The sequence below is a fragment of the Pongo pygmaeus genome, chromosome 15 (assembly GCF_028885625.2).
Source record: "Pongo pygmaeus isolate AG05252 chromosome 15, NHGRI_mPonPyg2-v2.0_pri, whole genome shotgun sequence".
NCBI lineage: Eukaryota > Metazoa > Chordata > Mammalia > Primates > Hominidae > Pongo > Pongo pygmaeus.
The window spans coordinates 22,200,159-22,226,417 of record NC_072388.2 but is presented as its reverse complement, the minus strand read 5'-3'; the positions used below and the strand labels follow the sequence as shown (position 1 = coordinate 22,226,417).

Genomic DNA, 26,259 nt, shown 5'->3' with positions numbered 1-26,259 from the left:
CGCCGACCCTTCTCGCTGGCTCCCGCGTGAGCTGGCCGGTGTGCGTCGCCCGGTGTCCGGGCCTTCGGGGCGGGGGGCAGCGTCCCCGCTTTCCATCTACTCAATCCTCGGGCCCGTGGGCAGAACCCATTTCTTTTGTTTGTGGGCCTGGGCACCTTGCAGGGCCTTTCTCTATTCCCCACCGGCTCAGGACCCGTCCAGCTTGTCCTTGCTGACTCGGGAGGGAACTCAGGACCTAGGGCCATGCTGGCAGAGGGCCTGGCTGGATCTGGGAGGCAAGGGGCGGGGAGGTATTAGAGAGTTCCTCCTTCCCCACCCTCACCCGGCTCGCCCTGCCTCGGGGATCCCCGTGGCGTCCTGGGAGTTCCCGTGCCACCTTCCTTCCAGTTGGCAGCTCTGCAGACACCTCCAGCCCTGAACATCACACTCAGGTCCTGGAGACAGGGAGGAGGGCTGGGGGATCCAGAGATCCAGCCTAGCCAGACTTCTGCTCTCTGCTCAGCTAAGTACCCCACACTGAGAAATGAACCCGTTGATTCGATTCAAAGCCGCGCAATCATCTGCATTTTATTTGCACCTCATTTGCAAGTTGTTAATTTGCAACTCTGCTCCTTCCACTCCAGCTTCCTTCTCTCACATCTCCCCTCAAATTCCCCAGTGGCCCGGGCAAAAAATATCTGTTAGTCTTTGCCAAGGTAGACAGCCTTGTCAGCAGGCCTGTCCTGTGTTCTCAGGGGAGGCCTTTACCCAAGGCCACAACAACAGCAGGAATCCTGAGTAAGACGCCACCTTGACGGCAGGGAAGGCTGGATCTTCTCACAGGGCAGAATTGATTTTATGAGGTGAACAGTAAGGTGAGCAGAGGTGGGAAAGGCCAGTGGATGAATGCAGGAACAGCACCAGGAGCTAGAGCCCAACTCTGGCCTGTGGTCTGTCTCCAGGTCCTTAGAGGCGGGACGGGGTTCCTCCACCCACCACCACTGTTTCCTCAGTGATGTAGCTGGCATCTTCAGAGCACAGGAAAGACACGATGCCAGCACAATCCTCTGGCTCGCCTAACCTGGGGAATAGGGGAAGCAAGGAAGGGAGTAAAAATCAAACAGGTCTGCCTCCCTCACCTGGGACACAGGGAATGAAATTTGCTTAATCAAGAATTATCAAATGACTTTTCAGGACAAACTTTCTGCCTATCAAATAGGGTTACCATGAGGATATGCTGTTATAATTTAGTATAAGCATACTGTACTCTGCAAAAACCATTACCCATAATATTCAAATACTATAGAAACACACTGTTTTTTAGAGAGCTCAGGACACCAAAGTCCAAAGTTATACAGATAAAATAGTAAGCAATTATTTCATACTTCAAAAAAATGGTTTCACATGTGCACACACTGAAGTATCAGGGAGTCTGTGTGACAGTAAATGGTGTGTTTAAAATGATTCCATTTGTACAGGTTCAACTTAGAGACAACTTTTTCAGGAATCTATACTTGTGCCTTAAAGTCAGGTTCATTTGGTGAGAATGTGCTAATTCTTATTTTATCAGTGACTGCATAGTTAGGAGACACTTTAATCTGCCTGCCATAGAATGCTGTAGAGGTGGGCAGAGTGAGTAACTCAAACCTAGAAGGGCTGAATTAATGCTTCTCCATTCTAGCTGTACCTTGCAATCATTTGAGAGGCTTAAACAAAAAAAGAAAAGAAAAGACAAAGAAAAACAAAACCCTAGATGGTCAAGTCCTACCTTGGACCAATTAAAAAAGAATCTTTGGGAGTGGGTGGGGCCTGATCATCTGCAGTTTAAAAAGCTCCCCAGGTGATTCTAATGTGCATCCAGTATTGAGCTACGTGGGCTAGATCATTCGTTGGCGCTCTAGGTTGACAATCCCCTGACTTATTAATGAGTTATGAACTAGGCCTGTAGCTCATGCCTGACATCAGAATGGCTTTGGGAAGATTTGGGATGTCTGGACCAGTACAGAGTTAGGCATTGCTGGCATTTGTCCTTGAGGGACAAGATGGAGAAACTGGATAGTGCCCAGAAGCCAGAAGGTAGAGAGAGGCAGGGAACTTAGAGGAAAGGGAGCCCGACAAAGGTGCTTGAACAGTTCACCCAGCTCACTGGGGAAGAAAGTAACTCCTTAGGCAAGGGGAGTTTGGGGCTTAGTAAAGCTCTTCATTCCTTTCATTTGGATTGTAGATCATCAACCTGAGTTTTGTAAACGTGTCATTATTCAAGGGAACTAAAAAAGCATGGTTTTGGTTTTGGTCCCTGGTCTCCATGGATGCTCAGAGGTGGAGGCAATCCCCCAGGTGGAGAGAGGACTCAGGGCTTCTCCCGGAGCTCTGCACTGCTGAAACCCCGAGGTCTCTGTGTTTACCTTTTGAGAGCGAAGCTGACTTCTTGCTCAGGCCACTGTAGTGATAGTGTTTATGAATTTGTGGTCTGTGAGGCAGAGGAGAGCCTGCCTGTGTTATCTGTGGGACTGAGACAGCAGGCTGTGGGCTGCTAGGGACCAGAGCTTCCCATCTTCATGTCTCTTAGTGCCTTTGCCTGCATGACAGTTTACCTTCTTATCCGCAGGGTTTCTTTCATGCTTTCCTCTTTTTCCTTGTCCATCCAGAGCTGCAGGAAGAAGGGAAATCTCTTTATGTTTAAGAAGAGGAAAGTGAGGAACAGAAAGGGAAGAAATTGCCCATCCTCATGGCAACTGACAGGAAGGATGGAGAGACTTCCCTCTTTCACTTCCTATTTTTTTCTAGCTCCCAGCTCTCCCCACTGCCCTCATCTGTTTCATTTGTTTCAGATTCTAGTGATGCATTTTGCTGTGTCTCTCCAATTCTCATCCATGTAAAGAGAGAGGAAACACTGTGGGTAGAGTGTGAATACCTCAGTCTCCACTCTGCACCTCAGGAAAGGTGTGATAGGAGTGTGGCTTGGATAGGGCAGCTGGTACAGAGAGGGAGTATGGGAAAGACCAGGGAAGGAGAATGGAGTTGCTGAGAGCTCAGGACTCAGGTACGGGTCTTCCTTGTCCAAGAAGATGGATGCCTTTCAAAGCTCCCCTTCCTCACCATCCTGCTGAAGCTAGTCTTGATAAGTCCAGGTGCTAGGCAGTTCAACCGAACGTTCCTTGGAGCCAGCTCTATGGCCAGGGTCTTGGTGAGGCCCAGCAAGGCTGTTTTACTGACATTGTAAGGACTGAAGCCCTGGAGAAAGAAGAGAATGTGTTAGACTCATAGTTTCCAGGTCATTCTTGGTTCTAATAACTAGACATAGAGGGCAGTGCTCAATAGGGATCTCTTGTAAGGGAGGGGCACAGTTAGGAAACTGTCTTGTGGCTAAACCTCCCCTAGGTTATGGTTTGTGGAGGCAAGGCAACTATTTTGTGGGCAGGGACTTGGTGGTGTGATTCTAAAAGGGGACACAAACTTCCTTGGGTTATGTAACAGGAGGGGTGAAAAGATGTGGAGTGGAGGATGGGATGGAAGGGGTAGACAAAAAGGTTCTTACAGGAAGTGGCCTGAAGGCTGCTACAGAGGCCAGGAACCTCACTGAACCACTCCTGGAAAAAGAAGAGAGCTGACCGTCTTCCCAGTGTGGACCACTGCCCTCAGCCCGTGTGGGGTCCCATCTCACCCAGGCTCTCTCTCACTCTCTGTACCCTCGTTTCTCCATTTCTGGCACCACTGCCTTTGTCATCAGGGCTGGGGCCTTCACATTAATGTCCAGAGTCTGAAGCCAAGAGAAGAAGGGGAAACAGCATGAGTGAAGAGCACTGGAGGAGGCATGGCAATGAGGAGTTAGAGTGGGTTCCTAGGATGTTTGTCAGAGCTGACAAAGATCTTAGGATGATATACCTGCATCTTACACATGAAGCAACTGAGATTCAGGGAGAAGTAGTTCTCACCAGCTGCTCAGCTAGATAATGATACATTAGGTTCAGGTGAGCAAAAATGGAGCCTGGTTCATCTTGTTTCATAACCATCCAAGTATGATTTGGCCCAGAAGGGGACTAAATCCTCAGGGCTTCTTTGGATTCGAGCTGTGTTTTCTCTGTTTCTTCAAAGTAGGTAGAGCCTTGAATTGTCAGCCTCCTGGACCTGCCCTAGAGTGGGCCATGCTTCTCAGGGAAAATGTGGCCTGACCTTGGATACGTGGGGTTGTTCTAGCACTTCTATGGCTTCTACGCTTAGGGAGTGAGATGCTCTTGGCCCTCTAGGATGGACTGTCTGGCTAGACATGATTAGAAAGTGGGAGCATGAGGAGTCACCTTCTGGGGAAGCCGGGGGACAGGCTACAATCAGAATCCCCACATCCATAATCTAAAACAAATGTATGACCCCTGTTTACATTGTTCTAGACAACTGCGTATATTAAAATATTTCAATCTTACAGAAATATTGGAAATAGAAGTACAATGAGAATCTAGAGATCCTTCACTTAGATTCACCAATTTTTCTCTACTAAAAATACAAAAATTAGCCAGACCTGGTGGCATGTTTCTGTAATCCCAGCTACTCAGGAGGATGGGACAGGAGAATAGCTTGAACCCGGGAGGTGGAGGTTGCAGTGAGCCAAGTTCGCAACACTGCACTCCAGCCTGGGCAAGAAAGCGAGACTCCATTTCAAAAAATAAATAAAAAATAAAATAAATAAACTTAGTTGCAGATATTAGAATGCGCTGTCCCTAAATACTTAGCATACATTCCCAAAGAGTAAGGATGTTCCTTTACACAACCATAATCCATTTTCACACCCAAGAAGTTTGACATTGATGATAATTTTATCTAATATTTTGGCCTCAATTGTCCCCGAAATGTGTTTTTTTTTTTTTTTAAAGTCCAGAGTTCAATCAAGGATCAGCCATTATGTTTGGATTTGATGTACTGTGATATTTAAAATAATATATAAACTAAAAGAAAAGTTACAGGCACACTTTATTTTATTACTCTTTGCAGATATTGCATCTTTTACAAATTGAAGGTTCATGGCAACCCTGTGCTAATTGGAGCCATTTTTCCAATGGCATGTGCTCAGTTTGTCTCTGGGTCACATTTTGGTTATTCTTGGAATATTTCAGACTTTTCCATTATTATTATATCTGTTACAGTGATCTGTGATCTTTCGTGTTTTTATTATAATTGTTTTGGGGTACCACAAACCACACCCAGAAAAGAAGGTGAACTTAATCAATAAATGTTGTGTGTGTTCTGACTGCTCCGCCCTTCTCCCATCTCTCTCCCTCTCTGTGGACCTCCATATTCCCTGAGACACATTTATATTGAAATTAGACCAATTAATAACCCCACAATGGCCTCTAGGTGTTCAAGTGAAAGGAAGAGTCACACATCTTACACTTTAAATCAAAAGCTGGAAATAATTGAGCTTAGTGAGGAAGGCATATTGAAAGCTGAGGCAGGCTGAAAGCTAGGCCGTGTGCACCAGTAGCCAATCGTGAGTGCAAAGGAAAAATTTCTGAAGGAGATTAAAAGTGCTACTTCTGTGAACACATAAATGATAAGAAAGCAAAACAGCTTTATTGTTAATATGGCTTTCAAAACTTCAAAGGACAGGCTTATTCTCTTGTTAGGGGCTAATGCAGCCAGTGACTTTAAGTTGAAGCCAATGCTCATTTTCATTCTGAAAACTCTAGGGCTCTCAAGATTTATGCCAAATCTACTCTGCCTGCGCTCTATAAATGGAACAACAAAGCCTGAATAACAGCACATCTGTTTATAGCATGGTTAACTGAATATTTTCAGCTCACCGTTGATAGCTACTGCTCAGAAAAAGATTCCTTTCAAACTGTTACTGCTCATTGACAATGCACCTGGTCACTCAAAAGCTCTGATGGAGATGTACAAGGAGATTAATGTTGTTTTCATGCCTGCTAACACAACATCCATTCTGCAGCCTATGGATCAGGGGGTAATTCTGACTTGCAAGACTTGTTATTTAAGAAATACATTTTGTAAGGCTGTAGCTGCCATAGATAGTGATTCATCTGATTTATCTCGGCAAAGTCAACTGAAAACCTCCTGAAAAGGATCCACCATTCTAGATGCCATTAAGAATATTTGTGATTCATGGGAGGAGGTCAAAATATCTACATTAACAGGAGTCTGGAAGAAGTTGATTCCAACCCTCATGGATGACGTGGAGGGGTTCAAGACTGCATCAGAGGAAGGAACTGCAGATGTGGTGGAAATAGCAAGAGAACTAGAAGTAGAGCTGGAAGATGGGACTGAATTGCTGCAATCTCATGACAAAATGTAAACGGCTGAGGAGTTGTTTCTTATGGATAAGCAAAGAAAGTGGTTTCTTGGGATGGAATCTATTTCTGGTGAAGATGGCACAAACATTGTTGAAATCACAACACGGGATTTAGAATATTATATATACTTAGTTGATTAAGCAGTGGCAGAGTTTGATAGGATTGACTCCAATTTTGAAAGAAGTTCTACTGTGGATAAATGCTATCAAACAGCATTGCATGCTACAGAGAAATCTTTTGTGAAAGGAAGAGTCAACTGATGTGGCAAACTTCACTGCTGTCTTATTTGAAGAAATTGCCACAGCCACCCCAGCCTTCAGCAACACCACCCCAAGTCAGCCACCATCAATGTTGAGGCAAGACCCTGTAGGGCCGGGTGTGGTGGCTCACGCCTGTAATCCTAGCACTTTGGGAAACCGAGGCGGGTGAATCACGAGGTCAGGAGATCGAGACCATCCTGGCTAACACGGTGAAACCCCATCTCTACTAAAAATACAAAAAATTAGCCGGGCGTGGTGGCATGCGCCTGTAGTCCCAGCTACTCAGGAGGCTGAGGCAGGAGAATCGCTTGAACCTGGGAGGCGGAGGGTGCAGTGAGCTGAGATGGTGCCATTGCACTCCAGCCTGGGCTACACCGTGAGACTCCATCTCAAAAAAAAAAAAAAAAAAGACCCTCCACCAGCAAAAAGATTACAACTTCCAAAGGCTCAGATCATTGTTAGCACTTTTTAGCAATAAAGTATTTTAAAATTTAGATATGTATATATTTTTAAAGACATAATGCTATTGCTCATTTAATAGACGACCATTAGATGACTATTATAGTGTAAACATAACTTTTATATGCACTGGGAAACCAAAAAATTCATGTGACTCACTTCATTATAATATTCACTTTATTGTGCGGTGGCCTGGAACCAGACTCACAATATCTCCGAGGTGTGCCTGTACTTAGTTTAAAACTGACTTTCATAGGGTCTCTATTCAGACTGTTCATGAAAGATGTTCCTCCATTGTAAAGACTATTAGCATCTGTCTGGGTGCAGTGGCTCATGCCTGTAATCCCAATACTTTGGGAGGCCGAGGTGGGTGGATCAGTTGAGGCCAGGAATTTGAGACCAGCCTGGGCAACACAGTGAAACCCTGTCTCTACTAAAAATACCAAAAATTAGCCGGGCATGGTGGCACATGCCTGTAGTCCCAGGTACTTGGCAGGCTGAGGCACAAGAATGGCTTGAACCTGGGAGGCAGGGGTTGCAGTGAGCTAGATCACAGCACTGCACTCCAGCCTCGATGACACAGCGAAGAAAAAAAAAAAAAAGAGGGACAAAGCTTAACAGAATAAAAAACTAGCTCACTGAAGAACATTCTGGCACTTTGGTCTTCATGTGTATGAAACACTGGTAAATAAATCATAGTATTTTCACATCCTGATACTTTAGTGTTGAGAAATGTTTGATGACAACTGATATAGTTGGTATGTTTGTCTCCTCTAAGTCCCATTTTGAAATGTGATCACCAGTGTTCAAGGGGGAACCTGGTGTGAGGTGTTTGGGTCATGGGAGTGGATCCCTTGTGAATGGCTTGGTGCCCTCCCAGTGGCAATGAGTGAGTTCTCACTCTGTTAGTTTATGCCAGAGCTAGTTGTTTAAAAGCCTGGTATCTCTCTTACTTCCTCTCTTGCCATGTAACACGCCTGCTCCCTTTTGCCTTCTGCTATGATTGTAAGCTTCCTGAGGCCTCATCAGAAGCAGATACTGGCACCATGCTTCTTCTACAGTCTGCAGAAGTGTAAACCAAAACAACACTCTTTTCTTTTCTTTTTTTTTTTTTTTGAGACGGAGTCTCACTCTGTCGCCCAGGCTGGAGTACAGTGGCGCAATCTCGGCTCACTGCAAGCTCCGCTTCCCAGGTTCACACCATTCTCCTGCCTCAGCCTTGCAAGTAGCTGGGACTACAGGTGCCCGCCACTACACCCGGCTAATTTTTTGTACTTTTAGTAGAGACAGGCTTTCATCACGTTAGCCAGGATGGTCTCGATCTCCTGACCTCGTGATCTGCCCGCCTCGGCCTCCCAAAGTGTTGGGATTACAGGCATTAGCCACCGCACCTGGCCACAACACTCTTTTCTTTATAAATTGCCCAGCTCAGGTATTCCTTTATAGCAATGCAAAACAGACTAACACAACATCAGAGTAAACAGCAAAACCATGGGAGATCATAAAAAATTAGCATTTCCAAATCATGGGAATATTAATCTTAGTAAACAAAGACAAATATTTTATTTTATTTTTTTTTTAGCCTTTTTATTTTTTAATTTTTTTATTTTTTATTTTTTCTTTTTTTCTTTTATTATTATTATTATTATTATTATTATTATACTTTAGGTTTTATGGTACATGTGCGCAATGTGCAGGTAAGTTACATATGTATACATGTGCCATGCTGGTGCGCTGCACCCACCAACTCGTCATCTAGCATTAGGTATATCTCCCAATGCTATCCTTCCCCCCTGCCCCCACCCCACAACAGTCCCCGAAGTGTGACGTTCCCCTTCCTGTGTCCATGTGTTCTCATTGTTCAATTCCCACCTATGAGTGAGAATATGCGGTGTTTGGTTTTTTGTTCTTGCGATAGTTTACTGAGAATGATGATTTCCAATTTCATCCATGTCCCTACAAAGGACATGAACTCATCATTTTTTATGGCTGCATAGTATTCCATGGTGTATATGTGCCACATTTTCTTAATCCAGTCTATCATTGTTGGACATTTGGGTTGGTTCCAAGTCTTTGCTATTGTGAATAATGCGGCAATAAACATACGTGTGCATGTGTCTTTATAGCAGCATGATTTATAGTCCTTTGGGTATATACCCAGTAATGGGATGGCTGGGTCAAATGGAATTTCTAGTTCTAGATCCCTGAGGAATCGCCACACTGACTTCCACAAGGGTTGAACTAGTTTACAGTCCCACCAACAGTGTAAAAGTGTTCCTATTTCTCCACATCCTCTCCAGCACCTGTTGTTTCCTGACTTTTTAATGATTGCCATTCTAACTGGTGTGAGATGGTATCTCATTGTGGTTTTGCTTTGCATTTCTCTGATGGCCAGTGATGGTGAGCATTTTTTCATGTGTTTTTTGGCTGCATAAATGTCTTCTTTTGAGAAGTGTCTGTTCATGTCCTTCGCCCACTTTTTGATGGGGTTGTTTGTTTTTTTCTTGTAAATTTGTTGGAGTTCATTGTAGATTCTGGATATTAGCCCTTTGTCAGATGAGTATGTTGCGAAAATTTTCTCCCATTTTGTAGGTTGCCTGTTCACTCTGATGGTAGTTTCCTTTGCTGTGCAGAAGCTCTTGAGTTTAATTAGATCCCATTTGTCAATTTTGGCTTTTGTTGCCATTGCTTTTGGTGTTTTAGACATGAAGTCCTTGCCCATGCCTATGTCCTGAATGGTAATGCCTAGGTTTTCTTCTAGGGTTTTTATGGTTTTAGGTCTAACGTTTAAGTCTTTAATCCATCTTGAATTGATTTTTGTATAAGGTGTAAGGAAGGGATCCAGTTTCAGCTTTCTACATATGGCTAGCCAGTTTTCCCAGCACCATTTATTAAATAGGGAATCTTTTCCCCATTTCTTGTTTTTGTCAGGTTTGTCAAAGATCAGATACTTGTAGATATGTGGCATTATTTCTGACGGCTCTGTTCTGTTCCATTGATCTATATCTCTGTTTTGGTACCAGTACCATGCTGTTTTGGTTACTGTAGCCTTGTAGTATAGTTTGAAGTCAGGTAGTGTGATGCCTCCAGCTTTGTTCTTTTGGCTTAGGATTGACTTGGCGATGCGGGCTCTTTTTTGGTTCCATATGAACTTTAAAGTAGTTTTTTCCAATTCTGTGAAGAAAGTCATTGGTAGCTTGATGGGGATGGCATTGAATCTGTAAATTACCTTGGGAAGGATGGCCATTTTCATGATATTGATTCTTCCTACCCATGAGCATGGAATGTTCTTCCATTTGTTTGTATCCTCTTTTATTTCCTTGAGCAGTGGTTTGTAGTTCTCCTTGAAGAGGTCTTTCACATCCCTTGTAAGTTGGATTCCTAGGTATTTTATTCTCTTTGAAGCAATTGTGAATGGGAGCTCACTCATGATTTGGCTCTCTGTTTGTCTGTTATTGATGTATAAGAATGCTTGTGATTTTTGCACATTGATTTTGTATCCTGAGACTTTGCTGAAGTTGCTTATCAGCTTAAGGAGATTTTGGGCTGAGACAATGGGGTTTTCTAGATATACTATCATGTCATCTGCAAACAGGGACAATTTGACTTCCTCTTTTCCTAATTGAATACCCTTGATTTCCTTCTCCTGCCTAATTGCCCTGGCCAGAACTTCCAACACTATGTTGAATAGAAGTGGTGAGAGAGGGCATCCCTGTCTTGTGCCAGTTTTCAAAGGGAATGCTTCCAGTTTTTGCCCATTCAGTATGATATTGGCTGTGGGTTTGTCATAAATATCTCTTATTATTTTGAGATACATCCCATCAATTCCTAATTTATTGAGAGTTTTTAGCATGAAGTGTTGTTGAATTTTGTCAAAGGCCTTTTCTGCATCTATTGAGATAATCATGTGGTTTTTGTCTTTGGTTCTGTTTATATGCTGGATTACATTTATTGATTTGCGTATATTGAACCAGCCTTGCATCCCAGGGATGAAGCCCACTTGATCATGGTGGATAAGCTTTTTGATGTGCTGCTGGATTCTGTTTGCCAGTATTTTATTGAGGATTTTTGCATCAATGTTCATCAAGGATATTGGTCTAAAATTCTCTTTTTTTGTTGTGTCTCTGCCAGGCTTTGGTATCAGGATGATGCTGGCCTCATAAAATGAGTTAGGGAGGATTCCCTCTTTTTCTATTGATTGAAATAGTTTCAGAAGGAATGGTACCAGCTCCTCCTTGTAGCTCTGGTAGAATTCGGCTGTGAACCCATCTGGTCCTGGACTTTTTTTGGTTGGTAAGCTATTGATTATTGCCACAATTTCAGCTCCTGTTATTGGTCTGTTCAGAGATTCAACTTCTTCCTGGTTTAGTCTTGGGAGGGTGTATGTGTTGAGGAATTTATCCATTTCTTCTAGATTTTCTAGTTTATTTGCATAGAGGTGTTTATAGTATTCTCTGATGGTAGTTTGTATTTCTGTGGGATCGGTGGTGATATCCCCTTTATCATTTTTTATTGCATCTATTTGATTCTTCCCTCTTTTTTTCTTTATTAATCTTGCTAGCGGTCTATCAATTTTGTTGATCCTTTCAAAAAACCAGCTCCTGGATTCATTTATTTTTTGAAGGGTTTTTTGTGTCTCTATTTCCTTCAGTTCTGCTCTGATTTTAGTTATTTCTTGCCTTCTGCTAGCTTTTGAATGTGTTTGCTCTTGCTTTTCTAGTTCTTTTAATTGTGATGTTAGGGTGTCAATTTTGGATCTTTCCTGCTTTCTCTTGTGGGCATTTAGTGCTATAAATTTCCCTCTACACACTGCTTTGAATGCATCCCAGAGATTCTGGTATGTTGTGTCTTGGTTCTCGTTGGTTTCAAAGAACATCTTTATTTCTGCCTTCATTTCGTTATGTACCCAGTAGTCATTCAGGAGCAGGTTGTTCAGTTTCCACGTAGTTGAGCGGTTTTGAGTGAGATTCTTAATCCTGAGTTCTAGCTTGATTGCACTGTGATCTGAGAGACAGTTTGTTATAATTTCTGTTCTTTTACATTTATTGAGGAGAGCTTTACTTCCAAGTATATGGTCAATTTTGGAATAGGTGTGGTGTGGTGCTGAAAAAAATGTATATTCTGTTGATTTGGGGTGGAGAGTTCTGTAGATGTCTATTAGGTCCGCTTGGTGCAGAGCTGAGTTCAATTCCTGGGTATCCTTGTTGACTTTCTGTCTCGTTGATCTGTCTAATGTTGACAGTGGGGTGTTAAAGTCTCCCGTTATTAATGTGTGGGAGTCTAAGTCTCTTTGTAGGTCACTCAGGACTTGCTTTATGAATCTGGGTGCTCCTGTAGTGGGTGCATATATATTTAGGATAGTTAGCTCTTCTTGTTGAATTAATCCCTTTACCATTATGTAATGGCCTTCTTTGTCTCTTTTGATCTTTGTTGGTTTAAAGTCTGTTTTATCAGAGACTAGGATTGCAACCCCTGCCTTTTTTTGTTTTCCATTTGCTTGGTAGATCTTCCTCCATCCTTTTATTTTGAGCCTATGTGTGTCTCTGCACGTGAGATGGGTTTCCTGAATACAGCACACTGATGGGTCTTGAGTCTTTATCCAATTTGCCAGTCTGTGTCTTTTAATTGGAGCATTTAGTCCATTTACATTTAAAGTTAATATTGTTATGTGTGAATTTGATCCTGTCATTATGATGTTAGCTGGATATTTTGCTCGTTAGTTGATGCAGTCTCTTCCTAGTCTCGATGGTCTTTACATTTCGGTATGATTTTGCAGTGGCTGGTACCGGTTGTGCCTTTCCATGTTTAGCGCTTCCTTCAGGAGCTCTTTTAGGGCAGGCCTGGTGGTGACAAAATCTCTCAGCATTTGCTTGTCTGTAAAGTATTTTATTTCTCCTTCACTTATGAAGCTTAGTTTGGCAGGATATGAAATTCTGGGTTGAAAATTCTTTTCTTTAAGAATGTTGAATATTGGCCCCCACTCTCTTCTGGCTTGTAGGGTTTCTGCCGAGAGATCCGCTGTTAGTCTGATGGGCTTCCCTTTGATGGTAACCCGACCTTTCTCTCTGGCCGCCCTTAACATTTTTTCCTTCATTTCAACTTTGGTGAATCTGACAATTATGTGTCTTGGAGTTGCTCTTCTCGAGGAGTATCTTTGTGGCGTTCTCTGTATTTCCTGAATCTGAATGTTGGCCTGCCTTGCTAGATTGGGGAAGTTCTCCTGGATAATGTCCTGCAGAGTGTTTTCCAACTTGTTTCCATTCTCCCCGTCACTTTCAGGTACACCAATCAGACGTAGATTTGGTCTTTTCACATAGTCCCACATTTCTTGGAGGCTTTGCTCGTTTCTTTTTATTCTTTTTTCTCTAAACTTCCCTTCTCGCTTCATTTCATTCATTTCATCTTCCAGGGCTGATACCCTTTCTTCCATTTGATCGCATCGGCTCCTGAGGCTTCTGCATTCTTCACGTAGTTCTCGAGCCTTGGTTTTCAGCTCCATCAGCTCCTTTAAGCACTTCTCTGTATTGGTTATTCTAGTTATACATTCTTCTAAATTTTTTTCAAAGTTTTCAACTTCTTTGCCTTTGGTTTGAATATCCTCCCGTAGCTCAGAGTAATTTGATCGTCTGAAGCCTTCTTCTCTCAGCTCGTCAAAGTCATTCTCCGTCCAGCTTTGTTCCGTTGCTGGTGAGGAACTGCGTTCCTTTGGAGGAGGAGAGGTACTCTGGTTTTTAGAGTTTCCAGTTTTTCTGCTCTGTTTTTTCCCCATCTTTGTGGTTTTATCCACTTTTGGTCTTTGATGATGGTGATGTACAGATGGGTTTTTGGTGTGGATGTCCTTTCTGTCAGTTTTCCTTCTAACAGACAGAACCCTCAGCTGCAGGTCTGTTGGAGTACCTGGCCGGCCGTGTGAGGTGTCAGTCTGCCCCTGCTGGGGGGTGCCTCCCAGTTAGGCTGCTCGGGGGTCAGGGGTCAGGGATCCACTTGAGAAGGCAGTCAGCCAGTTCTCAGATCTCCAGCTGCGTGCTGGGAGAACCACTGCTCTCCTCACAGCTGTCAGACAGGGACATTTAAGTCTGCAGAGGTTACTGCTGTCTTTTTGTTTGTCTGTGCCCTGCCCCCAGAGGTGGAGCCTACAGAGGCAGGCAGGCCTCCTTGAGCTGTGGTGGGCTCCACCCAGTTCAAGCTTCCAGGCTGCTTTGTTTACCTAAGCGAGCCTGGGCAATGGCGGGCGCCCCTCCCCCAGCCTCGCTGCTGACTTGCTGTTTGATCTCAGACTGCTGTGCTAGCAATCAGCGAGACTCTGTGGGCGTAGGACCCTCTGAGCCAGGTGCGGGCTATACTCTCCTGGGGCACCGTTTCCCAAGCCCGAAAGACAAATATTTTAATTAAAGCTTTGTAATTAAAGAATGTGTCTGAAATATATTACGAATATAATGTAATTATATACTGACACATAAAACCCAATATTGTACCACTTGAATATAGACATCTGGATCTCAGATTTTCTTGACATTGCAGTTAAGGAGAAAATAATATAGGTTTTTATTTTTACTTTTTTAAAGGATGTATGTTATAAAGTGGCAACTGGTTATTTCACCGGAATTAGTATTTTACTTAACTAGCAGCTTTTAATGTTTCCCAGCTAATGAAAAATGATACCTTTTTGGCAGCTGAAAGGGGGACAGTTGGGTGTGTAAGTTTAAGTGTCATAGTTGTTGGCATATTAGCTGCCACGTCTCTGTTGGAAATCAACCAGGTAGAAGAGCATGCCGGGAATAAGGCTGGGGAGGGGAGCAGATGGTGGATAGTGAAGTGCAGATGGAAGCAGACAGAAGTAGGAGCAGCAGAAACTAATGAGAAGGTCAGGGACAGAGGAAGCTGCCCCCACCCACCCTTTACCAGGTGTGCTCCAGGTGTGTGGCATGTGGCAAAAAGTCCTCATTTACACTGCACTTGATAAACACATTCTAAAAGCAGATGGAGTTTGTTATCGATATTGATAGGATATCGATAACTCCATGAAGTTTCACAGCCTAGAGAGAGGGGTAAGGTCTGGATCAGGGCTGTAGTAAGTCAGGGAGGTGCATTTATCCACGTTGATAAAAACTTCCTTCTGGGCGGGGCATGGTGGCTTATGCCGGGAATCATGGCACTTTGGGAGGTCACGGTGGAAGGACCACTTGAGCTGAGGAGTTTGAGAGAAGCCTGGGCAACATAGAGAGACCTTATCCCTATATTAAAAACAAAAACAACAACAACAAAACCTTCCTTCTTAGGAACTATCGTCAAAATAACTTCTATTTCTTAAAACATCTTTTTTTGAAAACTACCCTAAGATCTGCTGCTAACCATTTAAGGTTGACTTCCTTCTTTTTTTAGATGGAGTCTTGCTCTGTCACCCAGGCTGGAGTTCAGTGGCATGATCCCAGCTCACTGCAGCCTTGACCTACTGGGTTCAAGCCATCTTCCTGCCTCAGCCCCCCAAGTAGCTGAGAATACAGGTGCGTGCCATCACACCTGGGCAATTTTTGTACTTTTTGTAGAGACAGGGTCTTCACATGTTGCCCAGGCTGGTCCTGAACTCCTGAGCTAAAGCTATCCGCCTGCCTCAGCCTCCCAAAGTGTTACAGGCACAAGCCACCAGGAAGTTGCCCTTATTTCTTTTGCAGTCTTTTCTTCCCACCTCCTATTCTTCTAAGGTTGTCTCTGACTCTATGCTCTTTTCTTTACATTTTCCCATTCGGGAGCTCCTTCATTCTCATGATTTCAAGTCTCACCCCAAAATCTATTTCCAGACCCTTCCTCTTCCTTTCACACTGAGTTCCACCCACATTTCTCCAAGTGCTTACTGTCCAGTTCTCCTTGAATTAGTTACCATTATCTCAAAGTCAATCTGTCCACACTTACCTGAATGGAAAAACTGGCTTAAACAGAGCTGAAGAAAGTTACCCTGGAGGGGCCTTTGAGATCATCTATTCCAGTGTCCTTAAGGTGGAGATGATGAAACAGCTTCAGAGAATTTTCTAAGATCATATAGTTCAGTAGTAACACACTGGGGCTAGCTAAGAACAGGAGGCCTGCTTATTCCGTGTTGGGGAAAGTGATTTGTTCAGGGCATAAAGCTAGTTAGTGGTGGAAGAACTGAGGTCAGTCTCCCACTTTGTAGCACAGAGCTAATTCATAAGAGCCCTCTGAAAGTGAGTTGGGGTCATTAGGAAACTGGCTGCCCAGGAGAGCCATGATGGGAGAAGATGCCAGCCTGAATTTAAAGCAATTCCATATTTGGTTATGATGTCATTTTCCCTGTCTCTGTCTCTCTCTTTTGACCTGGAGGCATGAAAGATTCAAGGGAGAAAGTGAAATTTAAACTGAGAAAGCGAAGAAAGGCAACATCTCAACTCCTTAATAAGTTATAAGTAGGTAGTGAGGCGTGTGCTAGAGTAATGAATGGCCAAGCAGAATCTGCCAACAAGGGTTTTCAGTACAAAGCCACCCTGAAACCAGACTTTGCGTTTGCCCAGAACTGGCAATTTTGATGCCTTGGGCAAGTAGCAGTACATGGGCCCTCGGTCAACTTTGTGCTTCAGATTTGGCACACAGAGGGGTGTTACTAACAATGTACACCATCTGCTAGCTTCCCGTTTTAACTAATTATTCTTGTTAAGTAGGTACTAACCTTCAACATGGTTGAAGAAATGCCTGGGCTGTCAACATGTAAATCTAACAAAATTTACAGTCATATACTCTTTTAAAACCAGTATTAATACTTTCTTGCACCCTTTAAATTTTGGTATCCTGGCATAAAGCCCAGTCACCTGCCTTGGCTCTGTATAAGTCTCACCAGTGGACTTGTTACTAGGGAGGTGCAGAATAAGTTAATAAGTGACATGCACTGTGCTCAGTGCACGTGTGTTTGGGCTAAGAGAAGACAGTGGATTGCTCCAGAATCACCTGGAGACATTTTCTACACTGCTGCATACCCCATGCCCCTCTCCTTCCAGGTCTGTCAGATGGGAGGAGGCAGGGTTTTGATTGAACAGAGATAGCAAACCATAAAAGATAAATGAGGCTGGGTGTGGTGGCTCACACCTGTAATCCTAGCACTTTGGTACAGCCAGTATGGAGGACCGCTTGAGGCCAGGAGTTCAAAACCAGCCTGGGCAATAAAGCCCCAACTCTACAACAAATTTAGAAAATGAACTGGCGTGGTGGTGCATGCCTATAGTCTTAGCCACTTGGGAGGCCGATGGGGGAGGATTGCTTGAGCTCAAGAGTTGGAGGTTACAGTGAGCTATGATCATGACACTGCACTCCAGCCTGGGCAACAGAGTGAGGCCCTGTCTCTGGGGGAAAAAAAAAAGATGTCTTCTAAGTCTTGCTCTAAATTGTGTGATCACTACACTAAAGCAGTTAGGAGCTGTTTGCTCTGTGTTCTGATAGTTATGCATTTTTAAGAAAAAATATAATCAAGCAGATAGGCAGCTACTCTGGTTTCCACTTACAACACCACTGAGAAGCTTTGTGGTGCAGATGAGGAGGCCACTGGGTAGTATCCATTCTCAGGGCCGTGGCTTTTCTCATTGCAGGGTAACATGTGGCAACTGGCAGAAGACATTTCAAATTGCTGAGAAGTATTCTATCATTCTCTTCTTTGACAATGGTCATACAAACTACCTGAGAGTCATTTTTAACCTCTGTATTTCCCACTTTTTGACGTGGGGTTGGAAAATCTTGGTTCATTTCCACTAAATGTCTCTTGGGCACATCTATTCCAGTCCCACCACCACTGCTTTAAACTTGGATGACAGCAACAGCTTCCTCACTGATGTCCTGGATTCAGTGTCTTCTCTGTATATCCTTCCTACCAGAGCCACATTATCTTTCCTAATAACCATCTTTCTCTTGCTCAGAACCTCACATGGCTTCTTATTTTCTACAAGGATGTGTAAATATACCCTTTTAAGAGGCCATATCCTTTTAAGGTCCTTAACATATCCTTTTAAGAAGCTATGGCTGGCACGGTGGCTCATGCTTATAATCCCAGCACTTTGGGAGGCCGAGGGGGTCGATCACCTGAGATCAGGAGTTCAAGACCAGCCTGGCCAACATGGTGAAACCCCGTCTCTACTAAAAATACAAAAATTAACTGGGCATGGTGGTGGGCAACTGTAATCCCAGCTCCTCAGGAGGCTGAGGCAGGAGAATTGCTCGAACCTGGGAGGCGGAGGTTGCAGTGAGCCAAGATGGTGCCACTGCACTCCAGCCTAAGCGACAAGAGTGAAACTCCGTCACAAAAAAAAAAAAAAAAAAGGATATGGGGGCCCATGGCCTCTATCTTTCCAATGCAGCCCCTTTCCCAGCAGTACTCCTGAGCCTGTGCTCTCCACTGTGGACTGACAGTGCTCCTCTCTTTCCTTCAGTTCCTCCTTGGCTGTCTGCTCATTTTGCAGAGTTATCTGGAACCTCATCTCTGTTCCATCTGTCCATTGCCATCCATTCCTTAAGGTTTAGCTCAAGTACCACTTCTGGGCCAGGCCTGTAGGCCATGTTAAGTGAACCTGGTGGGGGCCACAGGATGTTTTTCCAACAGGATTTTCACATTACGTTGCTACTTACATGTGATATGGTTAGTCACTAATTGACCCAGACTCCCAAACAGCTCCTTCCACCATCAGGATCAAGGCCCCAATCTTGGGCTCTGTCCACCAGCCTAGGCCAGGCAAGGTGACTTTCTAGGACTCACATTTGGCTCTTTCCAATGCACATTTGAGCATTTGCCAGACAGTTCCTTAAAAATGGAATTACCGTATACTGTCTACCATGCTACTGTCTACTATTGCTTAAGATCCTCCTCTTCTAAGATTATGCAAATTATTTCTGCCAACCTTCCAATCTGTTAGCACAACCCTGTACTTTCCATTTTTGGGTAGATTCTCCCTTCCACTCTGGGAAATAAAGTGTGTATCCTGAGCCTCAAGGGAAGAGGAGCTTGCTTTGCTGGATGGTTCATATTTCCTTCTGCAGCTGGAAGGCTGGTGTCCACTACTAATTGTGACACTGACTTATATACTTTCTTTGAGACTAAAGTCCAGTACCCAGTAGTCCATAGGCAGCCAATAAAGGAAGGGAGCTTGGGAGGTCTGGGTCTTTCCTTACTGGCTGTGGGACCTTGGGCAGTTGCTCCAGCTATCTGAGCCAGCGTCTGCAGACCGAGAGAATAGTCCTTGCCTTGCTTGGGTTGTTGTCAGGTCTAGAGATAACTTGTGTAAGGCTCTGAACACAGGAAATTGCACATAGTAAGTGGTTGAAACATGGTGGGCTGCTTCCTGAAGTTCCCAGGGACTTGACTCTGTAAGCTGAAGAATAGGGGATTCTTTATTAGCTCATGGGTGGGAACATCTATTTTGTGATTGTATTTACCCTTCTCATCTGTCCAGTTAGATTGAAAATTACTAGAGAACCAGTACCAGCTGTTTCTTTGGGGTACTCAAGGGATGATGCAGGATTGAAGCATTAGAATGTTTTAACATTCTCTGATTGGGATGGGATTATTCTCCAACTTTAATATATGGACATAATAGAAAGGCACACAGTAAAAATGTGCTGGTGGGCTGGTTGGGTATGCAGAACGCACTGTTATGTTTTAGTTAACAGGACTGCATTGGATCTCACCAATGCTGTCCAGGAAAGCAGGGGAGGAGGCTCAGGCTGGCTCCCTTTTCCACCTCCTGGCTCTGTACCCATTTCCCTGCAGCTCACTGTGGCCACCAGCCGCTCCCAGTCCTTCACCTTCCCCACATGGCACACGGTGCCCGTCACGCTCAGCCCCTCCCCCTGCAGCGTGGCCACTGCCTGGTCCACATTCTGCTGCTTCTGGCTGCTGACAACCACTTGGGCCCCATCTTGGGCCAGACGCCGGGCAACGGTGAAGCCGATCCTGTGAGCAGAGACAAAGATGGCCAAGGTTTGTGCAGGGGAAAAGATCGACAGCATGGGCTCTGAAGTTAGACTGCCCGGGTTTGAATTCTGGCTCTTTCTTTGTATGACTTCCATGTGTCTCTACTACGTGTAAAACATGCCTAATGGCACAGCCATTTTTGGTATTCCTTTACTTATTTTTATTATGATCTTGGACTGCAGCCTCAGTTCCCAAGAACTGACACCACTTTCTACAGTTCCCACCATGGGTGACAGGCTTCATCCCCTCTTGAGACTGAGAGGTGAGAAATGAGCTGGGTGTGCAGCAGCAGCCACTTCTGTGATTTGAGGGTCTCACTCAGAACAGCCCTGCCCCCAGGTTTCTTTCTTACTAGTCTACATCATTCTCAAAATTCTATCCTTAATTATTTTTTGGGGTGCATGTGAAAAGATGGTCTCTGGTCAAAAATGTAAATATTGCCTTGGGAGGAAGAGTTACACATTCTGCACTTGTCAGCCATTAGCATTTTACCTACATTTGTATTTTAGTCTTGTGAAGAGCTGGCATCTAGCAAAGTCCTGTAGAAATGAGAACCAGGACAGACAAGAGTGGTGGGTGAGAAACAGGCTGGCCAAGGTAGGCCCAGATGTACCGACCTAAACAAAAATCTCGACACATGGCTCTGGTGTCCCATCTAGGTAAGGGGGAGGGGTTCCGGGAGATTTTCCAATGCCCAAATAGAATGTCTGGTACATTTTCAAAAAGCTGGAGGCCTTGGGATAGAATTTTGAAATCCAGATTCCCTTGGATTTCTAGTTCCTGGTCTTCCCACACGCTAGGTGGGGCTGGTTGACAGGGGCAGCCCAGAACACTGGGGGGACTAGATCGATGGGGCTTCACAGAGGTGGCCCAGTTGTGCCAGAGGCAGCAGGGACACCAAGGCAGACAAGGGAGGGTCCAGTGCCAGGGGATTCGGAGGGGCTTCAGGCGGACCACGTGGCTTTTTTTCCATGGCCAGACTTTGGCGGTATGTGAGGTCTGAGGACAGGGGCACTGGAGGCAAAGGACGAGACACCAGTGCCTGTTTCCAGGCAGCCAGGGCCTCAGAAACTCCGGCACCAACACTCAACAGTCCGTAGAGGCCATTACCAGGGCCACCTTACTTGTGAGTGGGTCCCGGCGGGTCATCCCGGAGCTGGCCATCCGCACCAACTTCCATGCCCGGGCACAGAGGCCTAGCTGCCCCGCCTTGTGCATGGCTCAGACCAGCAAGTATGGGTTCCACTCCTTCCAGCAGAGGTGACAGAGAGTAGGGCAAGGGGCAGGACGAAGGGCGGGCCGCTTCCCTGCCTGCCCCCTCCCCGCCCTCGGCCAGCTGGGAGTCGTCTGTGGCGGTTGGCGCCTCCTGCCGCCCGCCAGTCGCCGTGCCCCGCAGCCAGCTACCTTCCACCTGACTGGGGCTTGCCTTCCTGGGCTGGCGGGTGATCAAAGCACTCTCCGTTCAAGTTGCCTGTAGGGCTTGCCCCTCCCCTGGCCCCCGCAGGAACCCGAAGACTTTGGCTGCTGCCTTTCTGCATCTGCTTGCCCACGTTTTCTTCTTGGGGAAGTGGGGGTTTTGAGTTGGTTGCTTTTGCTTCTTCGGAATTCCTTCTCCAAGAAAGTCTGGGTCTATGTATGAGACAGCCCACAGGAGGGCAAATGTTTTGAGACTGCCCATGGAGGTGAGGCCTGTGGTCCCCATGGAGTCCACCAGGCTGGAGCAGCTTGGGAGAGAGACATGATAGGGAGTAGCTGCACCAGGCCTGGCACTGCCCTTCACTCTGCCCAAGGTCTCCATCTTCACGGGCCCTGGAGGGCAGACTATGTCATTGGCCAAACAAGATCTCATATCCCTCACAAAAGGGACTTCCTCCTTTACAGGGGCTAAGTGGTAGTGAGGAGGCTGGAGAGTCCCTCAAGCAGTGGTGGAAATGCAAAGAACTCGGGGCACTCAAGTTCTCCCTAACCACTCTGTCCCCAGGTCTTAGCCTCCGTCCTAGTTCAATAAATATTTGTTGAATGCAAAATCTCTGTATGAACTGTAAGCTACTAAGCACATAGTAGTTACTGCCACCATGTAGTGATTATTATTGGTGCCCTGGGTCAGACTCTTCATCTGTAAATTACTGAGGGTATGGATGATGAATAAAGTCCTTGCCAGCTATAAATTCTGTGTCCAAGACTTCAGTCTCCACTTCTGCCAAGTGGGCTGAAATGATCTCCCTCCTGGGTTTCCGGGAGAATGAATAAATCTGGATGGCTTATGGTACACTGTAGAAAGGCCCCAACAGACCCAAATGTAAGCATCTGAATTAGTTTAACCCACTGGCCTCCTAAGCTAGACGAAGAAGCAGTGCTGGTCCATGGCAAAGTTTTCATTAGTTCAAAGCAGAATGAGAAAAGGAAACAATTACAGTGAGTTTCATAAAGCTAAGCTTATTTAACCATTCTTTATTGTGGAGCATACGTTTGCTTCTTTTTGTGTGTGTGTGTTAGTGTTTTCTTTCAGAAAAGATGATGAAAGCAGATGGGTAGGTTTAGAGATGTGTTGTTGGTGAAATCACCAGTTTGGCAGCCTTATGCCAGTCCCTACAATTAGAGGGGAAAGAATCCTGGTTTGTGAAATCCAGTTCTAGGCATGACTTTTGAATAGAATTCATGTTTGCTCAAGATTCATTTAGTATATGTGCAGGTCAGCTGAGCAGCTGAAAAAGGATTTTGACATTCAGCAGGGTGTGGTGGCTCACGCCTGTAATCCCAGCACTTTGGGAGGCCGAGGCGGGTGGATCATGAGGTCAGGAGATCAAGTCCATCCTGGCTAACACGATGAAACTGGTCTCTACTAAAAATACAAAAAATTAGCCGGGCGTGGTGGCACATGCCTGTAGTCCCAGCTACTTGGGAGGCTGAGGCAGGAGAATGGCATGAACCCGGGATGCAGAGCTCGCAGTGAGCCGAGATCACGCCACTGCACCCCAGCCTGAGCGACAGATGGAGACTGTGTCTCAAAAAAAAAAAAAAAAGTTTCAACATTCAAAAGGGGGTGTATGGCGAGAAAGTAATAGGATGGCCTGCACTGGATTGACAGTGTTTTCCTCAGCCAAGAAATTACAGCTGCAGTACTCTGCTTTGCTACTCAGCACATTCCGATGAGACAGGAGAGCTTAAGTATCATTTTCCCCATGTCCAGGGAAAACTGACTCTGACTGGTGCTCCTCAGTCTGAGCCTCATGAATTATTGACAGAGGCTGGAAGTGCCACACTCCTTGTCCTCTTGCACTGTTTGGAGCTAATGCACTATGGGAACCCTTCCCAGGGCTCTCCATCTGTGTGTGGGGCTGGGGTGAGGGTACACAGGAGGACGGCTGCTGGGGTTCTCAAGGCTTGGTTCAAAGGGACAAGCCTGCAGGGGGTGTTTGATCTCTCTTCCCCTTCTCTTCAGAGGTAGACATGGCCACTGAGGGGCTGAGGGTTGCAGGAAGGTGAGCAAGACTACACTTCAAAGAGCAAAGGATTCTGGGAAAAGAGAATTGTGGCTTGGGAGCTTGGTGAACATCACATGGCCCTTCCTTGTGTGGGCAGGGTTGCTGTTTGCCCTCCAGCACTATTTCCTTTGCAGAGAGCACAGCGGAGATTAGGGAGGGGGCCTGTGAGCAGAAAAGGATAGAAGGAAGTCAAGAAGTATGGGAATCTCTAGCACTACTCCTCATCAAGCTGGCTTATTGGAGATAAGAGCAGAAAATCTTGGTCTGGGCATGGTGGCTCATGCCTGTAATCCCAGCACTTTAGGAGGCAGAGGTGGGCAGATCACTTGAGGTCAGGAGTTTGAGACCAGCTGGGCAATATGCTGAAACCTCATCTCTACCGAAAATACAAAAATTAGCCGGTTGTGGTCAGGAGCTCGAGACCAGCCTGGCCAACATGGTGAAACCCTGTCTTTACTAACAATACAAAAATTAGCTGGGCATGGTCAGGAGTTCGAGATTAGGCTGACCAACATGGTGAAACTCCAACTGTACTAAAAATAGAATAACTAGCCAGGCCTGGTGGCACGTGCCTGTAATCCCAGCTACTCAGAAGGCTGAGGCAGGAGAATTGCTTGAACTTGGGAGGCAGAGGTTGCAGTGAGCCTAGGTCACCACTGCACTCCAGCCTGGGCAACAGAATGAGAGACTCCATCTCAAAAAAAAAAAAAAAAAAAAAAAAAAAGAAGAAGATATCCTTCAGGGAAATACATGCATATGTGGGAGTATCTCTTTGAAATGGGAACTGTAATAGGCAGTGGGATTGTTCTTGTATGGAGGTGGTAATATCTGCCTATCTTGAGGGACAAATGCCTCCATGATTGAGGGCTCTACTCCCATCCTTTTCAAGGCCTGCCTGTGGTCCAGAAGATAATTCACCTGGGGTGGAATTTAAGTCTTGCATTTTGCAATAGCTGTCCCAGATTCACCGTTGAGTCATGCATCACTGACACAAGTCAGGATTAGGCAATGTGGGAGGGCTGATGTGGGGTTAAGACAACTGCCAAGCAGAGAAATAATACTCAGAGTGTTAACAGTATTTATTGAGCACTTCCTTACTAAGTGCTGGCAAGTGTTAAGTCCTTTTCAGAAATTTTATTGAATATTTTTAATCTGGTGAAATGGGTGTTTTAATGTAGGGAGCCAAAGGCCTGAGGGTCGTGACCAACTCAGCATTCCACTGAAGGCTATATGATCAAACAGCAAACTGTTTACCATGAATGCAGAACGTGGGCAAACTCGCTTCTGCACCTGCAGCCAGAAGGTTTGCTGAGGGCAATCACTCCCTGGTGCTGTGCTCTTTGAGGTTGTCTGCTGGAACATCTCGAGACTACTGCTCAAAGAATGCAGTCATGCAAGCCTGCACTAAGCCAAGCAGCTGACTGACAACCACCACCTTCTCCCTATCTCCTTTACTCAATAAATACGAAGGGCTATAGAAGCTCAGCACTCTTGTTCACTAGAAGAAAGGAGCCTCCTGATCCTTTCTTCCAAATATACTCTTTTGCCTTTGTGTTTATTCCCACGTTCATCTTGTTTTGTTCAGTCCATGAAGGACCATGGCATTTTAAATTTTTTTTTTTTTTTTTTGAGATGGCATCTTGCTCTGTCACCAGGCTGGAGTGCAGTGGCACAATCTTGGCTCACTGCAACCTCTGCCTCCCAGGTTCAAGCAATTCTCCTGACTCAGCCTCCCGAGTAGCTGGGACTACAGTACCTGGTGAGTTAGCACAACACCTCACCCAACTAATTTTTGTATTTTTAGTAGAGACGAGGTTTCAGCATTTTGGCCAGGATGGTCTCAATCTCGACCTAGTGATCTTCCTTTCTTGGCTTCCCAAAGTGCTGGGATTACAGGTGTGAGCCACTGTGCCCAGTCAGGTGTTTTAAATTCTATATGTGAAATCAGAGTGAGTGATGACAACCTCAATTACTGTTTGTGTTGCATAGTTACACTTCATTTTTCTGGCATTGTTGGGGAATTGATAATTTTCATAGAAATCAATTTTCTCTGAATTGGAATTTTAACTTTCAGGATCAGTGTGTTTTTCAAATCAACACATCTATTCATTAAATTATAAAAATAAAACATGCTTATTATTTTAAAAAGGGATAGAAAGTTATGTGAAAACTGAAAGGTAACTTTTCCTTATGGTTCCTTTACCTTCTTCCCATATAGCTCTTGGCTTTCTGTATCCTTCCAGCAGTTTCCTATACATTTACATGCATTTTTCTTTTAAAAATTGTTTCACATCCTCTCCAGCACCTGTTGTTTCCAGAAATAGGAACACTTTTACACTGTTGGTGGGACTGTAAACTAGTTCAACCCTTGTGGAAGTCAGTGTGGCGATTCCTCAGGGATCTAGAACTAGAAATACCATTTGACCCAGCCATCCCATTACTGGGTATATACCGAAAGGACTATAAATCATGCTGCTATAAAGACACATGCACACGTATGTTTATTGCGGCATTATTCACAATAGCAAAGACTTGGAACCAACCCAAATGTCCAACAATGATAGACTGGATTAAGAAAATGTGGCACATATACACCATGGAATACTATGCAGCCATAAAAAATGATGAGTTTATGTCCTTTGTAGGGACATGGATGAAATTGGAAATCATCATTCTCAGTAAACTATCGCAAGAACAAAAAACCAAACACCGCATATTCTCACTCATAGGTGGGAATTGAACAATGAGAACACATGGTCACAGGAAGGGGAACATCACACTTCGGGGACTGCTGTGGGGTGGGGGGAGGGGAG

At 44.9% G+C, this 26,259-nt stretch overlaps 1 pseudogene; it reads right to left on the bottom strand.

Moving 5' to 3' along the window:
* Positions 1 to 542: 542 nt before the first annotated feature.
* Positions 543 to 21,197, bottom strand: LOC129012837 (dehydrogenase/reductase SDR family member 4-like; annotated as a pseudogene).
* Positions 21,198 to 26,259: the final 5,062 nt, after the last annotated feature.